The 24,909-nt window shown below is 43.8% G+C and overlaps 1 protein-coding gene across 1 annotated transcript in view; it reads right to left on the reverse strand.

The window, feature by feature from the left end:
* LOC126036610 (leucine-rich repeat and fibronectin type III domain-containing protein 1-like protein) overlaps nt 1-20,787 on the reverse strand; it is a 57,316-nt gene extending 36,529 nt beyond the window's left edge. The window contains exon 1 of the mRNA XM_049796584.1: nt 20,654-20,787. The gene's annotated coding sequence lies outside the window, so the exon portion shown is untranslated. The remainder of the gene's footprint in view (nt 1-20,653) is intronic.
* Between the last annotated feature and the right edge of the window lie 4,122 nt (nt 20,788-24,909).

Genomic DNA, 24,909 nt, shown 5'->3' on the forward strand with positions numbered 1-24,909 from the left:
TTGCATCTCAATAGCTCGTGGAGAGGGGAGCATATCGCACCCCGGCTGAGCTCACTGAAACTTCACCTTACTACCAGCAGTAGTTCAAATGTTATATTTGTTGATCATTTTCAAACCTACAGAGCTTGTAATAAATCACCTTGGCTTCACAGTTTGAAAGATGCAGCTCATTAAGTCAGCAGGAAATAATGCAGTGTGCAGCATTTCCCAACCTGCTTGTGAACAAGATAAGCAGACGCAAAAAATGCAAGTCACCTTCTAGAAAATGATGGTTATCTCTAAGATCACATTCAGGGGGAAAGAGTTATCCTCTGATCAAGAAAATGGAGTTTATCCTTAGGGCTCCCAGCTCACAGGCAAATCATCTGCATGTTCTCTGTGCTAATTCTCCAAAGATGTCTACCACTTGTATCTGTTTAGGCAGGATTCACAAGATGCATGGGTTATAAGCACTGTCACTAGGCTTGTCATGGCTCTGTAGATCCAAAGGACCTGGACCCCAATTCTGTTAGAAGGATTAAAATGAAGCACGAAGAGCTTGAGCAAAATATACTGGGTTTGAGGTCCACAGTGAGATGAGATTACAGAGGAATTAAGTAGTACTAAAGGTGATTTCCTTTCCAAAAGTCATACTCAAATCCAGAAATACTTTGCACTAATGCATCATCCTTTGTGAGCACCATAAAAGATTTAAGACAGTCAAAGTAAACCAACAGAATTAGGGGGGCTTTCAAACCAAAATAACAATTTCCTTCCAAAACTCTTCTTTCAGAGAGGCAGCAACCCAAGCTCACACAGAGAAGTCAGAAATCGTGGAGAAAGTCTGAAATAGCATTAATGGTCAGCACCTAACAAAGCTTCCCGTAAATGTTGCACACACTCAAGACTTAATGCTCCTTTGTTGCACAATCTTTAGACCTACAGCCTTTATCTGTTGAAGCCCTGCTAAAACATTTCTCAAAGCCAACTGATTTCATGTTCTTTGCTTGTCTTCTACTTTAGTAGGCGATAATCCCCCAGGTTTTAAAACATAGAGGAAAACATCTGCCTGTCAAACTAGATGGTCCTGAGAAGTAAGGATAAAATTAGGGAACAGCTAAAGAAATAAGAATCCAAACTTTTAATATTAGGAACCCAAGTTTTTCACAGCTAGCACGTTTGTTAAGGATCTCTTATTGTCCCCATTGCCTTCACACCCCAAGGTAAAATTTTCTGGATGCGACCTGTAGAAATTTGCACTGTGATTAATTAGAGATCTCCAACTATACAACTGCTTAGGTGCTCAAGTCCTGCATGTGGTGCAGGTATTTATTCCCCTTCTTTGCTCAGATGGAAGAATGCCTGGGTTAATCTTCTGTGCTGCAATAGCCTTGTTTTATCTTTGATGCCTGTCTCTTCTGTGCCTTTTGTGTATATGCAAGCACAACCTTGCGGCACTATCAAAATAAGTAATAGTAGTGTAGCTTGTTAAGGGAGTGACTTGTACTAAATTAGTCTGAAGGCTCATGTCTCAATGAGGAAAAATAAAGTAGCTGCAATTCCAAGATCAAGCAAGATCAGACCTTTTCATTACATCTTTACACTCTCAAATTCAGCTCTTGGAAAAACAGGGGCTATTTCACCAAGTACTCTGTCTTAAGGGAAAAAAACCCTTTGTTTGAAGTTTTCATGGATAGAACAGTTTATCTTCTGAATTGTTTCTGGCAGAGAACCCATTCCTGGTATTATGCTGAGTACAAACAGAACAATAGAGAGACAAAATCCCAACATGAATTTAAGGACCTGCACACTTAGACTTAATAAATGGCTGCACTGCTCCAGTAAATCTAGGTTATTGCTGTAGTTTTAATTGTAGCAAGTATCTCCTAAACATCATTTATCTTCTAACAGTATCTTTCACAAAAAAAATGCACATGGCACAATAATAATAAAAACAACTCCCTGTGGTTAAAAGGGAGGGAGATGACAGCTCAGGCCTAACAAACTAAGCTCAACTCTGCAAGCTACAGATGTTTAAAAAGCCTGCGGAGGAGCATTCATCTGAAATGCAAAAGCAACTGCAACCACCATCTAATTAACTGCAGGCCTAGCAAAAACAAGACAAGAAGTCGTCCACTCTTGAGATCCCTGGTGGACCCTAGTTTAAGGCTGACCTAGCTAAAATCTCCAAAGTGAAGTCATTCAAGATTGCACAAAGCTCCTCTCTTGCATGGAGACTACTGTAAGTTCATGTGAGATATGTTCATCTGATTCGTGTTAATAGAAACAATGCTAAGGCCGCATAATAAAATGTGACCCTCACTGTCTATGTAATCTTTAACCATTTCGTCGATCCTTGTATAACTGCAGGCCAGGAGGAGACAGATGATATGTACATAGCTCGTTCTCTTTTTGCCAAGCCAAAACCGATTTTGTTGTTAACTATCCTGGAGGAGAACTGAGGCATTTGGATGTGTGCTGGGCCTCAGGGATTGCAGTGCTGGGGATCACGATGGGCCATTTGTGGTATGCATCTGCTGAGGGGGAGGTGTCTGTTGTGAACTTGTTTGGGTTCTGGTGACCGCAGCTGGTGCTGTGCAAGGTGTCGGCTGTCACACAGCATGTCTGCTGCCTGGTCAGAGACAAGTTTCTAAGCACCCACACAACCAGGAGATGGAGAAGAACACGCCTAGTATGAATATGTAACGGACATTAGACTATAAAAGAAGCTGTCTTGTTTTTCATGGCACGCGTTGTGGTAGAGCAGGAGCTCCCCGTGTGCCCAGTGCTGTTTGCTTGCCTTTATTCATTTAATAAATTGTTAACTTTGTTTGGAATCCTGCTTGGGACTAAATTCATTTACAACAGTTCAGATGGTTTGCTTGGAAGCAGAGAGCCTGCTACACATGCAACCCGCATTGCTATCAAGCCTCCAAAATGCAAAAGCCAGACGTTGTCTGGGAAAGAGATACCAGTGCAGCTCTGGTCCATTTGGGTGGAGCGTTACTCGGAGCATGCAACCAATGCTGGATCGCAAACATGCTGCAATGTCACGCAAGCCATGTTTTTCTTGCAGTGACAAAGAAATCGTCGTCCCTCTGTTATGCAATGCTTACGCATCCTCAGTTGTGAGAGTGTCACATTAAATATCATACTGCCAAGGGCAAGATGAACTATCTAAACACTGTAATAGATTAATGATCCTGGAAGCAGAGTGTAGTTCAAAGGCCAAAGTGGGACAGATAGACACTATCTCATCATTCTGTTTAGAGAAGTAGCCAAGCCACACCTTTGACCAAGACAAAGAAAATGTGTACTAAGCAGGGAGGTCACAATTTGCAATTCGGGGTGTATAATTACTGCAGCTGAAGAGGGTGAGGATATAAGCACATGAAGAGGGCAAAGCAACAGTCCTGGAGCGTACGAAGGGTGCTACAGCTGAAGGATGCTCATGAAATGGGAAGCGAGAGGCATGAAGCTGTAGGGCAGTATATGCTGAATGAGCACAGCAAACCCACACCTGACTGCTCCGCACAGAACCCACACTGAGCAGGTGAGCCCATGCCCCAGGCAACCCCTGCCAGAAAGCACTGGGTGCTGTTCTGCTATTTTTCTGTAGTGCAAAATGACCCCTCAGCTCACAGCTGGGTGCTAATTTGGGATGGCAAGTGCTGCTTTAACACATGAAAAGCACTATCCAGGCTGCACTCCTATGAAATTACAGTGGAGAGGCCTCATTAAGAGCCCTTTAGCAAGTTCTCCCACTCTCACATAAATTATTATATCACCTTGAGAAGCGTTAATGAAACCCTTGAAGTAAAATTCTTCTGTTCTCCCAGGCAGAGAAAACAGTGCATCAGGTAAAGCCAAATCCTTTCTCTCTATCATTTAAGGACATGTCAGTTTACCAAACAGCCTGTAACAATGATGAATGAGAGCCATTTAAGTTCTTGACCATCACCCTCATGGTACTGAACGAAGCCTGCACTGGGGTGGCAAGGTAAAACCAAGGTCTCCTCCAAGCCCACGTACTTGTGACAAGTGCTACCCGCTGGGGTTGAACAGGCTGTCTCAAAATGGAGACACTGCACAGTTTTGTTAAACATCATAAATCTGGCAAGTTTGCAAGCTTCCTCTGAATAAACATGATGACAAACTGGTGCATCATCTGTCTGTCTCTCAACACATCATTGTAGCACATCATGGTTTATCCTTGTTCTGCAGACCCTCCACCCCCCTCCCCAAATCTCTGAAGCTGGTTTAAAACCAGCACATCTTAAGCAAAAAATGAATCAGAAGACAATTCAGGAGGCTGCCAAGGATACTACATGTGCACCAAGGCAAGTTTGGGCTCTCTGTGTATGTGTCAGCATCAGCAATCATGGCATCACTCCATGTGAAATGGAGGGGAGGAGTTCTGGGGCATGGGAAAAGCCACTGCACTAGAGAAAAGAAGAAAACCCATACCTATGAAAATGAATACTTCCATATGACATTCATTCTGGAGCCTGCTAGGAGATATTGTTCCAGCTAGAAGGACAATGGTCCTTCTAGGAAGGTCTTCTTTCTAAGAAGGTCCTCTCAGCCTGAATTCCCAGCAAACCCACTGAAGGCATCTTTCTTTGGCAATTCTATCCCCATTCAGTCCCAAAACACTTGCTTTTCTCATCTTACTTCACCATCTGTGTGGGTGAGTAATGTCCCATTATTGAATACAGTTTCTAGCACACAGAACAATACCTTCTTTTTCTGGTTTATTTAGTCCGTGTCCCCCTCCCCCCGCCAACCAAAGCTGGATTTTAGATTATCTAATATGCTGAATATTGTCTCTATAAATTTCATATTTTTACAGTGTAGGGAAATGTGGAATGAATTAAATGCACATCATGAAGCACAATCCAAAAGGAAAGTAAAAAAAAAAAATAATACAAACCCCAAAAAGCTGCTGGGGAATCACTGCTCAATTTGTGACTTACAGCAACGTTTTACTTTTCATTCTGGAAAAGGAAAGGGAAGAGCACGCCACACAGAGGTGCCATAATCCAAACCACACTGCCTTTACAAGAACACAAGCTATTTAATCTGAATTACATTCCTAGTAGATTATTTAAACTGCACTTAATCCTCGTGTGACCTCTTTTAATCCCAGCTGCAAATCAGGATTAGCCAACTCCACTCATCGACAATGAATGAATGTATTTTAATTCTGAACAAAATCATCCACTTGGGGATTTATTTTGCTTTAACTCCCTCAAAGTTAAAGCCAATTAGTTAATGCCACAAAGCTGTTGGCTTACAGACAAAAAAAAAAAAAAGAAAAAAAGACCAAGGAAAACATCTAACCTTTATGGGAATCACTGTGATTTGCCTAGCTGTGAAAGCTGACATTGTAAAGCAGGATAAGTTTGCATCAAGAGAAGCAGCTCTGCCTTCCTGCCTCTGCTTTGCATACACTGCTTGTGTCAAAGCTACCAATATTCCAAATTCCTGGCGCATTAACCCAGATGAGACCTTTATTCCCACCTACCCCATTAAAATCCCAAATGTTTCCATTCATAATCCTGCATGCATATTGACATAATTCAGTCATTCCCAAACCATTGGAGAACACTCTGAAAAATTGTATCATGTTTTGGTAAGTGACTGCGCACACAGAGAGAGATCCCATAAAGAGTAAGACAGGACATGCTTGCTAGTGTCATCATTCAGCCAGGAAGCAAGAAAGGCTAGAAGAGCTGACGTCCACATGCTACAGAGAGCACGCATCCCCTGACTCGGCCACCTGAGCATCTTGGTGTTGGATGGCTCTTCTGCCAAAGCTACGTGTGGCACCGAGCCATCGTGCTGGCAGGACAGCAGTCAGGAAAGCTGGCTTGGACATCTACGGAGGCAAAAGCTGCCCTCTTGCTCTGCGCATCTCAACAGAAGACCACAAAAGGGACAACATCCCAAACTCTTGGCCAGGTTCATGGAAAACCACCAGGTCCCCAAGTCCCCTACTAGGCTTGAGATGTTCTCATAGCCCAAGTTCCAGCTCCACCTTCCCCACAGTGTTTGTGAAACTCATCAGTCCTTATACATCCTTTATTTTAAAATCTTCCCCAAGGCAAGGATTTGCATCGTGGGGATGAGAGTCATCCTCTCAGCCACCCTCTCCTTTGGCAACATCCTCTTCAGGGAGCTGACAAGCATTGCACTGTCCCTAGCTGGATGAGCTGACACAGCTGGCAGGTATCAGGCAACTATACAATTACCATTAACTCCTTCAACTATTTCCTTTTGCTTTTCCAGGAAGTCCAAGACATGCTTTTACTCTACATTTTCTGCAGTCATATCTCAAATACTTGCATATCTCAAATACATTTTGCTGTACCACTGGAAGACATCAGTGGTTTTTTGTCTCCCTTTCGAGGAAGGGAAAGGAGCATGCTTGCAATCAAAATCCAGCTTGTGCCAAGCTTCATTAGTCTCTGCAACTAATGACAGTCTTTTTGGGTCCTAGCTAGTGATTTATTTCCCCCACTACAACCTTAGAATTTGTATTGCTTGAAAGGTTAATGAACACCTTGACAGAAGAATCCTAGTGCTTAATTTTTGCAGCAATAGCCACACCAATGCCATTAGAAAACATGTTGGAAAGCAGGAAACAAAAAGTGTGAAAATTTTAAAAGGGAAAAAAATAGGAAAAAAATTTTAATCCCTCAAATTCCCTCAGACATTGAGGGATGCAGATGCAAGCTAGAACCATCCAGTATAAACATATATTCTGCAAGCTTTTAATAATAATATAATAAACATATAAAACCCCCTGCTTTGACAGTCTCTTTTTCAGAAGGATTTGATAAATTGGTGTTTTATAGGCACAATTTTAAAGGTTCATTTTAACACCATCTAGAAGGTAGCAACTATTGTATTACATGGCAGTCACTGGTGAATCAGCTTTTGTAAAAACCTTTGCAAACAGCTGAAAAGAAAGAAAATGAGATAGAGTAATAATGACTATTATATACACGAGAAAGCAACTTTAAAAGATGCAGCATATATCAGGAAAGGCATTACCATCCTCTTGTTAAATTCAAATATGCTTTGAGATGCAGAAAAGTCTTTTTTCCAAAACCACCCACACAAAGGCAAATAGCTCCTGATAGAGCGTATGTCACAGAGAAAATGTAAATGTAAAAGCAGACCTGGAAGTCTAGGCATGATCTTATCTTTCAGAGCGTTTTAGGGGAGGATTATATTCCAGTGAGTAAAAAGTAATGAAGACTGTGACACTGAGATTTACCATACTAGAGCAGAAGCTTCTTGACACCCCAGGGTTGCCGCATCTGACTGAATTAGCTGCATTTCAACATCCAGAATCCTCTTGAACTGACCTTACTCTCAAAGTGGCAATCTTCCTGTACCAAGCCAAAAAAAAAAAGGAAAAAAAGAAAGAAAAAGAAAAAAATTGTGCTGCTTTTCCAGCAGGTTAAGACTTGTGCATGGAAAGCTTCCTCTGCGGCATTCGTAGGGCTGCACAACAGCACAGTATGGTCCCCATCAAATTTATTTGGTCCTAGCACTGCCTTGTTGCTTTAGTCTTTCTGTACACTCCTGTATAATTGTTAACTCTGATTTTCTGCTAAGCATCAGTAGCCTGTGGTGGTGTGCTCCCCTTGCCTCCCCAGCCTGACCTGTATTTCCCACGACCCTGCTTAAATGATAACCACCAGTAGCAATCCTAACAGATGCATCAGGCTGTGTGGATTTGGGGGAGACAAATAACAGCACAATAGCCAAGGGCTAAATTGAACTATGCGCCCACCTAACCACAGTGCTGGTCAACGTCCTCCTCAGGCCAAATTTGGAAGAAACTAACTTCTGTAGTCAATATGTAAATATAAGTCAATTATCTTACTCCATAACTGGTGGACAGCCCAGGGCCTGTTGAGCTCTCCTGCACTGCAGTAGGCTGCACGCTGGGCTCTCTCCTTGAGTAGGGACACCTCTCAAGGTCACTCCACAAGGCTGAGAAAGTCCTTGCTGCAACAGATTCTCAGTAAGTGTTTAATAGCATGCTGAACTTTGAAATCCTAACTAAGTGATATATATAATAAGGATTGATTGTGCACATATAATTCTTTAGACATAAACCGTTGACTAAGTGGGGATCCAGCCACACCTAAACTCCCCTCTGAGAAGGAGTTTGGAACACAAGGGGATCCTTTCTGAACCTCACGACTCAACGGGAGGGTCTCCCTGACAGCTTTGTCTGGCCCTGTCCTCTATGCAGTAAATATACTCAAGCGTACCTTGCCATTGAATCTTGTTAAACCACTGTTGCATTTACTGTCAAACTTTGTTAAATCACTGTTTCATATCAATAAAGGTATTGCTACTTCTCTCTTACTAGAGAAGTGTGTCACTCCATCTGCGACATAGCCCTTCCTGGATCCCCACCGCTGGCTTTGCCAAGCAACACAGCATCTTCCACTTTTCCTGCTTTCGGCAAATCTTACTAGCAAACCTAGAGAGCTGAAGCAGCTTTCCCCACAGCTACTGGAAACCCAAGGAAGCAACAAACCATGCAGAAGCTTCCCCAAGCCTTGAGCCCACCAGACTAGGCAAAGAGAAGCCATTTCCAAGCCCACACCTCCACTGCTGGCGCTCAAAGATGGCTGGTTCACTCCAAAGAGCTGTGAATTAACTCCTCCTACACGAGCTTTACCTGAAGACAGTCAACCCCAGAGAGAAAAATCTGATTTCTGCGTAATTAATAGACTCTAACCCATCACTCATGGCACCTGTGGGCTGTCTAAATTCTGTAGCTGCGGAATTACCTGCAGGCATCTCTCCAATACCATGGTGTGAAAGGCTGGAGGCTGAAAACATTTAAGTGCGTTTTTGATAAATGCTCTGGCCTCTTCCTCAGGTCCTAATACTTCTGGGCTTTAGTGTTATCAGCTTAATAGTGTTTGGATTTATTTCTCAGAGCGGCAAGATGGGGGAGAAAGGTACATCAGCATGCTTGCAACCTGTCGGTCCAGATAAGCGTCTCCTGTTCCTTCTCTGTGCTTCCACTACCAAACACGGATACTTTTCAAAGCATTCCTGCAAAACATCAGAAAGCCCTGCTATCCTCAGGTCTGTTATGTAGGATTGACACCCCATGCTTTCCAGGGGAGGGGTATATTCCTTCTGAGAATACTCTGCCATCAAGTGTATTCCCTCTGGAGATGTCCTTGCAGACTCCAGGGACAGAGGAAATTTCCTGCTAAACACAGACAAAACCATCCATCCAATAAGCACAAAGCACCAACAAGACCCACAGCTCTCATCAGGCCAACATATATTCATATAAAATAAATCATTTTCCAGCTACATACTGTATAACCACAGGAAAAGAGACTTTAACTATCCACATCTCCATCTGCCCTTCTCCACAACACCCACACAAGTTATTTGCATATTTATTGCATATTTATATAGCACACCTCAGTGGTATGCTCCATGTGCCACCAACATACATGTCCTTTTGGTCTCCAAGTCTACATGTCCTTGTGTGCAAGACCAGACCCAGACCGTGCCTTGCACCAACCCCCTGCAAAAAAGCCACAACAAACAGACACTGCAGAAGAAATATCACCAGGTTTCCTCTAGAGTGCAAAAATATGTAGGGTATCTAGCTGTAAACTGACCACATCTGCTGATGCCTATTGTTTCCTCCCATGGTGTGCGCTGTCAAAGCCATACAATCTGTTAGCTGTATATTTAATTGGGTCTTTGACTGCATGGTCCAAGAGCCGCTTACCTTTTGATATCTAATTTTGCTAAGAAACAAAACATTACAGTGTTTCATTTGCTATAGCCATCTTTATAGACAGCAGAATAAACAGGCAAAATCATTTCAAGACCATGCTCTGCTTCCATGGAATGGTATGAAGGCAACCACAAGAGCCTTCCCTACAAATTTGGCATCATTCCCTTCGTTTAACCTCGTACCAGTGATGGAAGTCATTCCCATACACCTTCAAACACTTCCAGTCCAGCATCACCACTCATTTGGCCCATGCACTTGCCCTGGTACACCCATGAACCATGCCAGGCAGTGAAGCAGGGATGGTCCAAGGTCTCCAGATGAACATATGAAGCTTTGCAGATCCACTTTGACACTCTGTAGGTGACATGTTTGTCTAGCACCAGGGCAAATGTAGAAGCCACCCAGGTCCCAAACAATTTTGCAAGGTCTTATATATCCATCTGCAGCAACCTCACATAGTCACTGCTCAGACACCATCATACCAATGCGTTCAAAAAATCTTCCCTCTCCTCTTACCATCAACTCAGAAACAGCAGGCCAAATAATTCCCCTTCAGCCAGCACTTGCTGGGGCACAGACACTCTTTCCAAAGAACACAGAGACTTTTTCCAAAGAACACAGAGACATCCAAGCAGCATTAGTTCCTTGCAAACAGGGGGAGGGAGGTCTGAGTGGTAATAGAATAGAAACATTAAGTTTGGAAAAGACTTCTAAGATCGAGTCCAACCGCCAACCCAACACCACCATGCCCATAGGATCTCTTGCAAGACCTCATATTATCAGAGGCAGGGAATGCTTCTTCATCAGCACAGCTCCAGCATCCACAGGATTAGAGAAGTCCAAACAGGTCTCTGAGCAAGCGGGAAAGTATCTAGTTCAGACAGAGAGCTGCTCACACTATAATTCACTGAAGTGCAGCTGCATTATCACAGCTCTGCACCAAAGGTTAATTATTTCTGGGTCCGTCAGGGCTGATTCACCTCCAGTGGCATGTTAACACAGCCAAACCTGGCTTCGGAAATAAATCTGAGGTTTTTGCAGCATGCTGTATTGCACAGAAGAACCATACCTGGAGTGGCTTTACCAGTTTCAGGGAGCGTGTGAACTGTTAAAGCCAATCTTAGCGCATTCCTCCTTAAAAGAAAGGATACGTGCCCGGACATAGACAGCTTCCAAGACCTTCCAGGGAAAGAAGCAGCCTACCCTCTGGTTGCCAGAGCTGCAAAGTTAAGCAGCTTATGTAGGACAGCTGCAGATATAGCTAAAAAAACCCCCACCAAAACAAAACAAAACCACAAACACAAAAAAACCCACTAAAAACCAGCTCCAAAAGCCACCACACACACAACCACAACCTCACAAAGAAGGGGGAAAAAAAAAAAACAAACAAAAAAAAAAAAACAAAAAAAAAAGACACTGTTTCTCTCCCCCACCCCCCCAAAAAAACCAAACTCCAAACCCCCAAGCATGACAAGGACTGTAGTTTTCACTCTTCACAGACTGGACTGATCTACATTTTAAAGTAAAAACTTCAAATAGATCAAGCCACTGATTCTGATTCCCAACAGGCTCTTTTCGTCCACGCCGAGCATCCAGCTCCCACTACTCCCACCCTCCTCTAAATAAAACACCAATTCTGAATTCTTCTCTCCATCCTCAAGGCCACTCATTGTCATCTCTAGCTCATTTTTAGGGATTTTTATTTTGCTTCAAAATAATAACCAAGGTGTCTTGCTAAGAAACACATAACATACTGGCAGAGAAAGGTACCACTTCAGTGGTGTGTGTGTATATATATATGTAATATATATAACATCTGTGGCATAAAAGCAGATTTCACTGCTAATTAAGTGAAGGAGGAGGAATAGGACCCCTAAATGCCATTTGAACAATTCACAGTACCTCTGTTTTCTGCATCCTCCACTTTTCCACCCATCTCAGCCAAATACTTGTCTGAAATCTGTAAGTTTGCCAAAGAACTCCCAGTCAGTGCTCATAACTCTGCTAATTCATAAGGTGTGGGTGCTAGACTGGAAGTTCAGGGGAAAAAAATTATGAAATTAGCCAACAGGAGTGAGTTCAAAAACTGCAGACAGCCCAGCACTATTATGAAAATATTCGTAGAAGAGGCATTTTATTTCAGAGAAAAGCAAGTGAGCAAGCTAAGTGTCGAGTCTTGGTTAAGTTAATGCAGGATAACCACCCAGTTTAATTTGGTTTTGCCATCCTGGGTCCTTTAATAGCGCTACTGATTTCCACTGCTTGGGTATGATTAGTCAGGGGGTTGGGGAACCCCCTCTTTTTTCTCAGATGGAACATAATTTGCAATTCAGATCTTAGTTACGGTGACTCAAGGAAGAACATTTTCATTTAAAAAAGAGCAGAACTGGAGGAAACAGACAAATTCAAGGCTTCAAAATGAGAATTAATTAAGCCTCCACAAGTGCCACAAGCTACCGCTTGAGGAGATCCTTCAGGTACCTTGAAATAAGAGTGGCATCACAGAGAACCAAAGCCTTGCCAAGTCTTTTCCTTCTATTTTTTCTTTGTATTTTATCTTTTATTTCCTTAATACAAGTAATTTTGGGGCAACCCATCCAGCGTAGCAACCCTCTGACCTAGGCAGATGTCCAGAAAAAAAAAAAGGCAAAATTCAACGAATAACACATTGCTGACATCAGTCAACTGAAAATATTTCAGGGGTAAAACTTGACCTAAAGACACACACTCAGGCCTGTGCTGTGGTAACCCCAGTGTTTGATGAAGCATTAAGATGAGTATCTTGGAACAGCCTGAACGGCTCCAAATATTCACACACGGTAGGACAGTGCTGCTACACACCACACTCCACTCGTGGCCATCTGTAAGCATGAAAACAGGCAGTTTTGGAAGGTTGAATTCGAAAAGGTAAAGCAAGTAAAAGCCAGAAGATAAAGAAGTTGCAAGAAAAGGCAACAGCTTTCCCAGCATTGCACAGCAGCTGCAGACAAAGGTCCCTCTCCTACACATCCCAGCCAACAACGGGTCAAGACCAGGGTCAAACAACTTCCTTCAATGCAAGGCAGAAGCAGCCAAAATCTCCTTTTTCTTCGCATTAATTCTATGAACAAGGCCAATTCATTCTGGCACAGGAATCCCGACACAAAAAATGCTGCGCTGTTACTCATTCTCATGCAAATATCCCTTGGAAATACAAAACCAGGGGGAACCCATGTACATACACAACCAGCCTGAGGGCATCCTGCTATTCAACAGAATTCAAAGGATTAAGGAGATGTGTTTTAGAAGGAAGTACTGGCCCTAAAAAAAAATAAAAATCTTACAATTTAGTTGCTCATTGGCACTCTGGCAGCTCAGCCTGATAAGAAATCATGCACAAATTCAACCTCTGTATGCATCTACCTGACATTCACCTTAAATCAGGATTATTTAGCCACCCTAAACCACACCTTTCATGTGAAACTAAGAACACACACTTTGGGCTTAATATAACACAGAAAGCCAGCACTAAGCAGGCACAAATACAGACAATTTAATACCGATGACCTGGTTTAGCATTGCTTATGCATATTGCATTTCATGACAGAAAAATAAGAACAGAAGAAAAACATGCCATCACAGCAAAATCAGTAGCTCTATAAGAATGCCCGAGTGCCACACAGTAGCACTATTCTAGGATTTCTCTCTGTTGCTGATGGCATAAATAATACTGGGGAATTCAGTGAAAGGGATCTGCTCTCAGGTGAATTTAAGAGTCTGTAATTTCAGACAGAGAAATGGCTTCTAATTACAGTGAGAGAAGGAAGGGCTGTGAAAAAAAAAAAAAAAGCTGAATAATCTGGCTTCTTTTGTAAGTGCTAAGAGGCTCCATTCACATCTGAAGGCTGCCACATGCCTGGTCAGTTTGAAAAGACAAGTCCAAACAACGTTTCCACCTTATCCTCTACATGCTTAAAACATATTTCATGGGGAGGCAGGAGTGAGCTATGGTCTTCTGGGTTACCTAGTCATTTTATACAGCAGCTATTGAAGACTAAAAGCATTTGTAACCCACTTTGCATGAAGAATGCATGAATCTTGGTGTTTCACACCTCATGCAAGCTCCTATTAGCACCAAAAAAAACCCAACCCCTCCCAAAACCCCAAATCACCGAAAAAAAAAAAAAAAAAAGAACCCAAACAACTTCCTTTTAAATTCAAGCTCTGGTTTAATGAATCATTAGAAGCTACAAAATTAATCAGCCTCTGGTGGATGGAACAGCCATCCTCAAGACAGCATTATTCCTGATCCCTTTGATGGGTAGCATGGAGCTCTACATATCACCGTTCATCCTACCCATCTCATTTTTCAGATTAAAAAAAGAAAAAAAAAAAAAAAGGAAATTACATTGCTCTGAGAACCCTTGTCTAATAAAAAAAGAAAAAAAATGTCCCTGACAAGCCATCGGGGGAACAAGAACCACTCAAAGTGCTCTTGCTGTTTCAAGTGTCTTCAGCATGAAGGGAACCCATGCTCTTTTCACATTGAAAAGAAGAGGTTTTGCACATATTTTTGCCTCAGAAGCAGCTGAGCAGGACAGACGGCAGCTCCAAGCATGGCTATTTCCAAATTTGTGAAAACGTCATCCAGGGAACTTGTGCCAGGAACTGTGCTTCGTTCCAGCTGGAAACAAAGAGCAATTCCGTACCTCAAGTCTCTTGCAGTTGTTAAGTAGAGGGAGTAGAAAGAAATAGGTTCAATTCTAGCAACCAGTCTAAATAGATCAGTGTTTTTAAACCACAAAGAAAAGGAAATATGTGGTTGTTCGACCCCGCTGTTTTTCACAGCAGAGAAATGCCTGTGAGCCCACCGCAGAGGGAGCCTGCTGCTCTTCAGCTTCTGAACTTTGCAGCTCCCGAAGGATGCTCAACTGCTTTGCAACCATCTCAGACCTCCTGCCAAGTGGCAGTCGCCTTTCCTTGCAGGGTCTTCTCCAGGATAACAGCCTTCGTTACTTCCAGGCACAACAGGGCAGTGGATCCAAGGCTCACAGAGGATTACCAGCTGGTGCCAAATGCAATTTTCTCAACCCTTTTTTTCAGGTCTAACCAATATACAGGGCAGTGCTCATGCTCATAACAAGTATAGTTTTAAGTATGCCTGCACACAGTATTTTGCCGACAGATTTTGGCTCACGGTCCCCGTGTTCCACATCTAAAGGACATGAACCAGCTTCCCAGCAGGAACCACCAGCTGTGGTTGAGGCAGTCCTAGCCCCAGCCAGAGCCATGTTTGGGGACAACAGTTTGTCACACCAGGTTGAGTTTATATGGTCATGTAGTTACACGACCTCCTGTCCAGACTTGGCTTGCAACCAGCACGGATGGGCAAATGCACTGCAAAAGCAATGTTTCCCATCATTATTTATTATGCAGAAATGTAAAGGCCTCACACAGAGCACACTGAGAAAACACTACCGTTTTAACAGCTGTTACATCCCACGAACCCACAGTATAATTTAGGTTGGAGTGGGACCTCCAAAGGTCATCTAGTCCAACCCCCAAGTCATGCTTCTCTCTGGCTTCAGTCATGACCTCAAGCGATAGGCTAAGTCCAAACTGTTTTCAGAGACAGTCAAATGAGAAAAAAACCCTTTCTGAACATAAAGGTCATTTGGCAAAATAATCTAAGCAAGCCAGCAACACAAAATAGAGAGACTTCAGCACGAACATGGAAGGTCTTCTTCGAATATGAAAGCCAGGCTGCACCTTCCAGCTCAACCTTGCATATATAAAGTCAAACCAGAAGTTACATCACCATTTTACTGTGATACACAGATGTATTCCAGGCACTATGAACAGAACACCACCAATTCCCAGAGAAATATTGCTCCTTGATGCATTCTGAGACATGCATTTCTGCACCTACATACATTTCATTTACTGTTTGTCCACCATGGTGAGCAGATTTGCCTGTGCTTGAAATCAAGTTGCTGACTTTGCTAAACCAGATCCTGGAAGATCTTTTCCAATCAATACACATTATTTTCATCACAGCTGGGGCTCCCAGCATTCATCCCAGAAAACAGGCAAGCACATACACCTCCAAAATACAAAACATCCGTCTAAGAGTTGATTCCACCTCACATCAGATACCAAAAAAACCCACCAAAAAAACCATCAGTGACATGAGCACAGCTGCTGTTAACTCTTTTAGTATAGCAATTGAAAAACTTTTCTTATAAGCTGGCTGTCTCCCTCCCACCTCCCATCCCTTCCACTCCCCGACGCAACTCCAGAACTTTCCAGTTCATGAAGTTCAAAGGCAAGCGGAGGTTGACATTACTTGTACCCTTTAAAGACCAGCACAGCAAGAAATAGCAAACTCATGATGTACACAAATACCACAAGCTGCTCTGAAATTGCTGAGATTTTAAGTACTAAGGAGAGTCATGAAGTCACGTACAATTATTTTGATAAACTTAAAGATAAGAATCATACAAAGGTACCACAAAATGTTTCTTTTGAATACCATATGAAGCATACAATTGTAAGCACCTTAAACAATAACAAGCTGTGACCATCAGGCAAGACTAAAGTTTAACAAAAACTTCCCACTTTACATTACAAAAGCCTGGCTGAAACTAGTTGGGTGTCACAGAGCATCCATACGAATATTAATAATTCAGCTTTGAATATGAAAAGTGAAAGCATAAACAGCAGTGAAAGGAGGACATATTTGGTCTTTGCAGATTGCAGTCAGTGCATATGACAGGGCTCAGCAGAGGTTCAGTGATCCTTGAAATCTGTCTGGAAGTGTGATTGTTACTGATTAGAAAAGAATACGCGCATATTTCAAAGACAGTCTGCTTCATGGTGAACTCCTGTCACTTTGGGGCTAAGTGTTGCCAGTTTTCCCAGACTAATTGCTCTTCCAGAAAAGTACAAAGAGCTTAGTGTTGGATCAGAGAAGTGGAGATTCTCTTTGTTACAAAAAAATTTAAACTAAAAAAAAAAAGTGCAGGTTCTCTTTTGAGATTACAAAGAATTTTCCTTTGGCCAGTATTTCCTACTGCAACAAAACTCTTATTATTCAATCCATAGAAATGTTTTCTCTGTTACATTAGTGAAAAATCTTTCATGCAGATGACAACAATTTTTTCCCCCATTTTCTAAAAGAAGTTCAGTGAGAAACGTCTGCTGTGAAGACATGCCCTCTGCTCTAGGCAGCCTACAAGCAGGCTGGCAAACAACACTTGCCAGGGGGCAGAGGGGGAACCCCAAATCCCAGTTTTTGACTGGTGAGTGGCCTATCTGTGAACCCCAAGGAGAGGCATTCATCTTGAAATGATCTGCCAGAAGCCTCATTTTTTTATTCCCTCTAAGGGACAACCAACACCTGAACCCTTCCCAGGACAGTGGTCAACTGCAACAGCAGAAGCAACAAGTGGGAATCCAGTTGCAACAAGGTGGAGCTCAACCAGCAAATAAAATACTACTTGGCCCCCACCAAGTTCACCTTCATTTCAGCCATGACCTAAAACTCTTCTGTGGTGGGGACCAGGGATTGGTTGAGGCATGCACACATGCTCTTGTATCTGCAGATGGCAGTAGGAAGGATTTAGCTTTTGTCCATCCATTCTCTACATCATCCAAAGACTCTGACCAAACAAGGACCCCACCTGGAAAGGCACCTGCATCATCCTCATTTGAGTGTTCATTGTCTCCTTGCAATGTCCCAACCTGGGGTACACAGAAAGTACTGGGAAACAAAATTGATATCTATATCCAGTCATTTAATACCCAATTAATTCAAGCAAATTATATGTTGTTTTTTTTAATAAAGGAGGGAGTAACCTGATCAGCCTGATTATACTGATGGGCCAAGAAGTTGTCACCATGGCATTTCATTGACAGTCTGTAGAAAAACCCACTCCAAACACCCACCACCAGAACAGATGAGTAGAGCTGGTTGAAAAAGATGAGAACAGCCTGAAGTTCCCTGCCTGGTTTTTGAACCTCCTAATGAAAAAGAAGCTTTTGCCAGAAAGACAAAAAAAGTCCTGGGAAATTTTCATTAAGATCTGTTTTTTGGGGGAGGGGACACGGAGGCGGGACCAAACCAAAAAACCAACACAACAGAAGTCTGCAATTTCTTCCCTTCCCCCATGCCAGGAACTTCAGCTATTAAGGTCCTTTTTCTCAGAGTGGTAGAGAAGGGCTGATTTGGAACAAAGCTCCCTCCAGACAAACTCTCCCCTCCAAAGGAGGGATATGGGTGGGTACAATCACTTCCCCTTCAAAGCTGAATTTCAGACATCCAAAACCAACACCCGTTTTGGAGAGAAACCAAAACCTTCCATCACCAAAAAGGCCAAGACCAGGTGAGACTTGTGACATGAGAATGGTCCGTGCTTATTTGGGAGCATGTTTCTCAGAATGAACCCACCCCATTCATGTCACTACCAGGAACAGCAGAACCTGCTCTACCCAAGCAGAAAGTTTTGCTCTTGAGGCCAACAAGAGAGTTAAGACACTGCTTCTGCCTTGCCTGCCATGAGCCAACACCAATGAAGCTTCAGGCTGTAAACTTGCTAATTTAGCCTTCAAACAAGCTGCCATGCCAAGTTTCTGGCAGCCATAGCACAGCACCCCTGGAGACCTTTGTCTTGCAGCCATCCAAGCACTTTGTCAGGTCTACAGGAGTATCTGATGCCAAAGGACATGCTGGAATCTCTCCCTTGCTCTACAGATCAGGATTGTGGATCTCTTTCTCTTTAGATTTCTCTTTAGCAATCCTCCACCCTCATCAGCGGCAATGAGCTTAGTGCAAGAATTGCTTGGTGGAGTTTTCTGGCAGCAGGGGAGAGGAGATGAGCATAATCATCCTTTTTCTAACCTAAGGGTTTTCCCCCCGACAAACCCATATTACACACCTCATTTGGAGCAAGAACAAGAACTCCACCGTGCACAACCACCAGCTCTGACCTGCAAACTGGAAGTGCAAACATTGCAAGACAACCCGCTGGCGGGAATGCCTTCCTAATGATGCCCATAACTCACCGTTAAGCTCACACCCGCCAGCTCCAAGTAGGACATTACCTCCCGTGGCAACAAGGGGCATCTTAAACACACCACTTATTTCCCATGGAACATTTTGAACAAAAGCATTGACAACCCCAACTACAGGAGGGTGGGATTTTTTTTCCGGCGATTCCTTCCTCCACTACAAGTATTAGGTTATAGTAATAATGCAATCCACTTCTAAAAACATCCTGACAGCTCTGAAAACAGCACAGATCTACCAGCCCTAGGAGGATCAGCGCAAAGCCCAAGTAGGGGTTGAGATATTCCTCCCTCAAGGAAAAGTGTGGGTCCAGCATGAGGCAGCTCCATTCCCACAAGCACATCACCAAAACCAGGCGCAGAATGGGCCCTCTCGCGGTAAACGTGGTGAGCAAGCACTGCACTGGAGAAAAATCCTCCAGCGTCAGACAAGCCAGTAGGTAGCAAGAGAGAAAATGCTGCACTGCCTGCGGCGATGCTGGCAATCTCAGAGTTGCCCAGGTTACCAACCTGGAAAATCATACAGAAGATTAAGAACATATAATTTCTTCCTAAATTATGTAAAGGGGGGAACTGAGTGGGGAATGGCCAGTTGCCTGTGAATTATGATCATCCAGGCACATAAAAAAATTGAGCTTTAAGTACAACCACTATCCACTGCTGCTTTTTTGTTAAGACTATAGAAGGTATTTTTAAGGTTTAAAAATAGATTAAATACCCTATGTGGTTCATAGCAAGAGTTTTCACTCACAGCTGCAGAATGAAAAAAAAAAAAAAAAAAAAAATCAGCTACAATAGGAGATTCTGGGGCTTTTTTAGAACAAAATCTTCCTTTGCTAAAAACACAACCCCATTCTCAAACTGATTTTCTGGGTAACGAGACCCCAGTTCCTATGCTGCTCTGCTCCCCAGCATGCCATCAGAGGAGATTTCCTCCTGTTTGAGCAAACTCAGTCCAGCTCCATGGTCTATGCAGTCTTTTCACCGTTTTGATTGCAGAGAATCACCTTAGCCGGTCTCAATGACAGCGCTATCACCCCTGACACGAACACTACACGCTTCCCCGTAACTGTAGTGTCAGTCACTCCACGCCAGAGAGCAAACGAGCCTAAAGGGTTGTTTCGCTCCAATGTTAACACCGGTTGTGATCGCAAGCTCGCTGTGGCCTTTTACACCCCTCTGCAACATGCCATCCTCGGGCTGTACCACCGCGTAAAGGACACGCTGCACTCAAGACCCTGCAAAAAAAATAGGATTGCAAAGCAAGCAGGCGTACCTTGCCATCCAAGTACCAAAGAAAAGGAACAAAAATGCATGAAAAGCAAGATGAAAGCATCGGTAACCATCATCTGAACTGCCCACTAGGAACCCTTCTGCCCTGTAAAAATCCACTCCAGCCACTTCTGCTTCAAATTCAGTGGCTCAAGCTGCATTCTGACAGACCCAACGCGTGCCTCTCAATGGTAAGGGTGGATCCTACCTCTCTCTTCGGGGTGAAGCGTTAAAACCGAGCACAGCAGCAGAAGGCATATCTGACAATGACACTGCAATTTATCAAGAACTGGGAGGGGGAGAAAGAAAAAAAAAAAAAAAAATCATGAAAGCATCGCTCTGGCTAGTCCCAGGGTATTTATTCTTACCCTACACGATGCCGAGTCTTAAAAGCCAGAAAGTCCGGAGGATGAACATTTCGGGGGGGCACGGGGGGGGGAAGCACCCCATCTCCCCCAGTGATGCTCTGGTGAGGCGGCGGATAAAGGATGGAGAGGAACCGCAACCCCCCCCCCCCGCACCCCTAAACCGCACCCCCCGACCCCCGCAGCTCACCTCTTCCCCCGGCGAGCCTAGAGGGGCGGCGGACCCCGCATCGCTCCGGTCGTCCCCCCCCCATCCATGGCCGGTTACCCTCCAGCTCCGCCGTTCACCCGGCGGAGCAACCCGCACCGGCGGAGCCGGGCAGAGCCGCTGCCGCAGGGGCCGCCCCGCCCCGGCTCCGCGCAGCGGAGGAGGAGGAGGATGATGATGATGATGAAGATGAGGAGGAGGAGGAAGAAGAAGCGCGCCCCGCCCTACGGCCGCAGCCCCGGTGCGGCTGACTGGGGTAGGGGAGACGTGGTATTCCCGTCCCCCCCACCAAGAGCATCCCGGTCCCGGTGGTCCGGTATCGGGGTAGGGTGGAGCAGCATCCCCCGGGAGCATCCCAGTGAGGGGTAACCGGCTGCAAGCTGGGGAATTAGGATCAGACGTTAATTGGTTGTTAATTACAAAGTGCTGGCAGTTGCAGATATTTAAAAAAAAAAAAAAAAAAAAAAAAAAAAAAAAAAAGAAAAGAAAGAAAAGGTAAAAGCGGGGTAAAGTGCCTTCATCTGGTACTGGGGATATCTACGTGAGGTTAGTGGGACTTGGGGTTGGTTGTTTGGGGTCTGGTTTGTTGTTCTGGGGGGGGGGTTTCCCCCCCTCCCCCCCCCCCCCCCCCCCAAGTAAGAAGCGATAGAATGTGAGGAAACAGCTTCAAGTGGCAACTGGGGAGGGTTCAGTTGGATATTAGGAAATATTCCTTCATGGAAAGGCTTGTCGAGCACTGGGACAGGCTGCCCAGGGAAGTGGTGGAGTCACCGTCCCTAGAGGGATTTAAAAGATGGGTAGACATGGCGCTTGGGGACATGGTCCTGTGGTGGACTTGGCTGTGTGAGGTTAAAGCTTCACCTCAATGATCTTAAAGGTCTTTTCTGACCCAAATGGTTTTATGATTCTCTTCTGGTTCTGAGCTGCAGAGCATCTCAGGGGCTTCAAGGGGCTGGGTTGGTTTGGGTCTTGGACCACACCTTATATTTGGTCAGACTGGGCTTGGTGGAATATTTTGGTTTGGGTCATATTTTATGTAACTTGAAGGACACAAAAGTGGAGCAGTGATGTTGTTGCTCTGCCTGTACAGTTGGCTGTGTTAGCAGTGGTCTGCTGAGCAGACCCCTGGTGCACAGGGTCCCTGTGCTTTTGCTCTGCTGTAGAAGTGGCCTCTCATAGTGAGAAACTGGGTCCTGTTCTCACGGGTGTAAAACGTAGGCGTAGGTAGTGAATTCCGTGGAAGCAAGGGAAAAAAAATAAACCAACAACAACAAAAAACCCTGCAAAATCCTCCCCTTGTTGCACTGGAGGAATCTTTAGTCAAAGCAATTATGAACTCTCTAAATCCTTACTTCACCCCATGGGATTTTTAAGTGTAATGGATGTAAAGACCATGTTTTGAGGGATTTCCTTTGTTTTAAGACAACACCTCATCTGTTAATATGGATAATGGCTTACCACAAAGCAGACTCCTCTACTAAATAACTTCATTACAAGAATCCAAACAGATTTCAGCCTGCCCTGTGGAAGGTTTGGGGAATGAGAAGAGCTGCTATATCACTACTCTCCCGTGACTCATGCCTTGATAATACCAAGTATAAAAAAATATCTGGAGATGTGATTCATGCTCCTGAGGAGGCCAGAATAGGGCAGGCTATAATATTTACAGCGAGTAGCATCTTCCCCTTCATGATGAGAGGTAGCTGTGTGCTTGCATGTCAACGTTTTCCACGTAGAGATGCTAATGACTCTAATCTGTATATGCATGATGTTAATAACTGCATGGGGAATGCATCTTCGGGCTGAGATGAGAAGTCCCCAGGCATGCATGGAAGAAAACTGGGTCTGTGTCCTCTTCTGTTTGGAGAATACTTATTGTATCTGATTAAGTTGTGGCTGCAAATCATATTTGAATATTCCAGCATGTAAAGCAGGAAGGGGCTTGTGCCTCCATCTCCTCCTTCCTGCAGGGACCTTCCACTGATCATCTCCATCCAGTGTTTGACAGTGGGTTTTAAGATACTTTATGGATTATTTTAGCAGTTCTCTAATGAATTCCTAAGTTTTAGGAAGGAATTTGCCAGTAGGGAGGTGAGGATGCATTAGGTGAGTGAAGAAGTTGAAGTTGTTGGGTTTTGTTTCCAGTCTCTTGCTAAATTTTCCATCCAGTAAGAGACAATTGGGTTACCAGACTTTTGCAGCCTGTCAATTTTTTTTTTATTATTTTTTTTTTTAAACAACTATGGCATTAGGACTGTATTCTGCCTTCTCTGGGAATAGCCCACTGCTCTGCAGAATTATTCCTGTGTTAATGAGTAGTAAGGAGTGTTCTCTTTCTCTTTTCCTGTATCTCCCTCTGACACTCAAAGAGCTTTTACTGCTTCATCTCCAGCTGTCTTGGGGATTTTTTTTAGTGCACCTAGGTATGAATATTTTTGCCCCTGTGTGCCAGGATCGATGATAGAGTAGTGAACTTACTGTGAAAGTGATCGTTTACTGGGCATCCTTTAAAGAGGCTCCTCAGCCACTTCTCTCTGCATCTTCTTGCTCCCAGGATGGGAATTTTATTGGGGGGAGGGGATCGCATGCTCCCAAGGCTGAGATGGCTTTTACGACTCTGCCCCTGATCACCCCATGGGACTTCAGGCCAGGGGTGCTTGGTCTTGGTTTCAATTGGGTACAAATGTCAGGTCTGAGGCAGTTTCTCCCCAGATTTTTTTCAAGGAGGGCTGTGCATGGTAATACAGCAAATCTGTGACTAGAAATTTTTATTCATTGCTAATACACAGCTTTAACCACAGGTATGGGGCAACAACAGCTTGGCTGTGACCACGGTTCTTAGTTGCCCTTCCTTTTTAAGTACTTTGCTCTAGTTTTTAAATGTTTTGCTAAATTAGCAGTGTATCTGCCATGTTGGGGCATCTCATCATTAGGAGTAACTGCTGTGGAGGACCTCATATGTAATTAAAGCCAGAGCAATTTCCATTGGCTCGATCACTCTCTGTGGGATCTGACAAACTAAATGATGTCAGCTGGGATAACAAATACAAATGCTGAGGAAAATGAGTGTGCTACATGTTGAGGAGCCGCAAAAATAATTAATCTCTCTGGGGGGGGTGGGGAAGAGAAGTTAATAAGAAGGGACTAGTTTCCAGTCTTGATGCTTTGGACCTGCTCTTTGGGTCCATGATAGGTGCAGCAGAAAGGAAAGAAGGGACAAAGCATGTAGAGTTTGGTAATCCCTTCTCTCTAAGACACTACCTCCAGGTATTTTGTCTCAATGAAGTGGACTGTTTCTCAGATGGAAATTTAGATTATGATGGCAAGTGTGGAAGTGAAGATGGAAGGCGTAACTGGAAGGGGTTGTGGGGCAGCCACAATTATTTGGACCCTATGACTCTTCTTCCTGACCTATTCTGGAAGCTGAAGGTCGCCGGTGTGTTTATGGTTGATCTGTGACAGTCCTTGCTCATGCGCTCTGTGCTTTGTTGGGTGAGGAGCAGCATGAGTTGGTGACTGCCCAAACTGGCGCTTCCCAGGGGGGATACTTGGGAGGTGTTCTGAGCTTCCCAGCATTGCAGTACCCATGATTAGCTCTGGTCCTGTTCTCTGCCCTGCAGAAGAAGCTCCTAATTCTCATACTTCTTATACTGAAACAGTATTTTGGAGAGAAATTGAGCCCTATTTTCATCAGAATAGACTTTTCTGACCTGTAGATGTGTCTACATGCATCTGTGTGTGTTTCTGACCTGCGCGGGGAGGGGCATCATTAAATGCTGCGTGGAGACAAAATGTTGCTGAAGAGCAGTTACTTTCAAGTAAGAAAATTAAGGATTCCATAGTATATAAAGTTACATGAGTAGTTATATGAGCTGGTGTGATCCTACATTGCTGTTTGAAGGGGTCACATGCCAGAAGAAAATTCATTTTATGCTAATAACAAAGCTGATGGGGGGGGGGATTGTGTTTTCCACCCCCAAAATAACAAGAAAATGTTATCTGGGGGAGCCTAATCACTGGCACTTGCATTTGATGTCACATTCTCTTACCTATATTCAAGGGTGTTTATTGCAGGCTTGATAAAAAAAAATTCCAGATATCTCACTGCAAATAAGAGTTCCTGGTGCTCCAGATTTGCCTTTTGCGAACACTGGTCTTCCTTGGGAAATGGCTGGTAGCAAAAAACAAACAAAAAAAGAATGTTGAGGTCTTCCTACATCAGCATTTCTCTCTTTTGT

The sequence above is a fragment of the Accipiter gentilis genome, chromosome Z (assembly GCF_929443795.1).
Source record: "Accipiter gentilis chromosome Z, bAccGen1.1, whole genome shotgun sequence".
Classification (NCBI taxonomy): Eukaryota; Metazoa; Chordata; class Aves; order Accipitriformes; family Accipitridae; genus Astur; species Astur gentilis.